Source organism: Scaptodrosophila lebanonensis, unplaced genomic scaffold (genome assembly GCF_003285725.1).
Source record: "Scaptodrosophila lebanonensis strain 11010-0011.00,11010-0021.00 unplaced genomic scaffold, SlebRS2 tig00000043-arrow-pilon, whole genome shotgun sequence".
In the NCBI taxonomy this organism is placed as follows: Eukaryota; Metazoa; Arthropoda; class Insecta; order Diptera; family Drosophilidae; genus Scaptodrosophila; species Scaptodrosophila lebanonensis.
This window is the reverse complement of record NW_022060545.1, coordinates 10520908-10522925: the sequence shown is the minus strand read 5'-3', so window position 1 is coordinate 10522925 and position 2018 is coordinate 10520908.

Below are 2018 nucleotides of genomic sequence, written 5' to 3'. Positions count from 1 at the left end.
AATGAAAATTACTGTGAAAGCGCTAACAGTTATTCTGCTCCTTTGAGCGCGACTCCCTGAGTTATGCACCCAATTAATTAACAATTTTGCTAGCAAAGGAAAAACATCTGAAAATTTATTGCCCCGCCATATAATTATTGTTATTAGTATTTTGCGTTCGCTATCCTCGGTGCGCCAATTGCTGCCCATCCTATCAGCCCACCAGCCCACCAAGCAGCTGTTCCTGCACCTAATTTATATGGCCAGACAGACAGGCAAAACGCTGGCAAGCAGTTGGGCCACCTTTTACGTGCTCTTGGCCTAATTATTCATGTAGATCGATTAGAAGCTTTAGCGAAAGCCGCAAAATGCTTCAGTGCATTCGACCGATTGCTGATTAAACGCTAATTTGACTCACACACACGCACATGTGTATGTATGCCAACTTGTTGGCAAGTACAAAAAAAAAAAACAAAGGCGCTGCAAGTTCAAAAGGAAAATTAATTAGCAAAGCACCAGCATAACAATGCTTTAATCGGGACCCAAACGAAGATTTATGGCGAGCCAATCGATAAATGAAATAAGAGCTTACCTGGCAATACCTTTTCTTTTTTCTATTCATTGCCGCACTATTTACTCCAATTGGCTGCCAAAACTTGTTGAGACAACAATGCTGCGGCAACTCAATCGAAGGCAAACATTCAACAGCAAGCTCGAACTACAAGTATAACCCAAAGAAATGTATAAAAAAGCTTAAGCAATTATTTTTGTGCACTAATACACACCAGCGCGTACTTGAATTCCCCAGGAATTCCCCAAACACCAAAAATGCCAGCCAGAGAATACAGCTATTTATTCCTGCGCTGAAAAGTATGCTGCAAAAGCGACAGACAAACGACAAGCGTGCAAACCAAACCAACAGCGGAAATGGAAAAGTGTGTACACAATCGAATAGCAGAGCTATGCATGAGGGGAACGGAGTGTTGTTTGAATGATTCATATCATGAAAAGGGCAGTTATAAAATAAAACAAGGACGTTTATTAGCTTCAATTGCGATGTTGCTTTCTGAGTAACATAATATTGTTGTATTTTTCAGTTTATGTTCTTAATTGAAAAGTTCTCTCTCAACAATAACTAATAAACAACTTCATTTTATTTGCCGTAATTTAGGAAACACATAAAATGAATTATGAACTGATATCAGTTAATGGCCCCTTGACATATCTTATTTCTACCAGCAGTAATTAAATCGGAAGCGTGGCATAAGAAAAAAATAATTACTTTTAAAGCATGCAGGACTCCCGTGGCTAGAAAGCTTTTGTGGTTTCCATGTACATCTGTGCCTGGGATGGTTTAGCCTCGGAAAATTGCCATAAGCCAGGTATCATTATGGTTGGTGTGCGTGTGTGTGCGTATGCGTATGGCGCACCTAATTGCCTCTAATCTGTACATTCCATGGCTATTTTTAGTTAGAGCGCAACAATGGGAATGCTAGCGGCAAAATACTCAGTGTCTGGTAATCTGCACGCCATCGATTGGGCGGCACTTGGGGGGCCTGCGGGAACGCAAAACTCCTGTTAATGCTAAAAATAACAAAAAACAACAACAACAACAGCAATGAGAAAAGCGCTAAGCAAACAACTTACCATGTCAAATTAATTTTTACTTACAGAACTGAAGCAGAGTGAGACAGACACAGAAGCGGACTTCTAATTGCAAGACATTTGCCCGCCGAAATACCAGAATTACAAAAATACCAAAATACCGGGTGTTCAACGAGCATTCGACTAAAGGGGTCTGCGACGTCGAGGTGCACGACGACTGTGCTTTGCCACGTTTCCAAGTGATTAATTTCGTTGCCTAAAACGAGGCCAAGTGGGGGGCTGGCAGGCGTCAACAACTTAAGCCAATTACGCGCTGCTGCGTGATAACAACAAAAGCCGCCAACATTAACAACAACAACAAAAACCGACAACAGTAACAAAAAGAACAACAGCAGCAATAGCAAAGGCAAAAGCTTTGAGCGCCAGATGCCGCC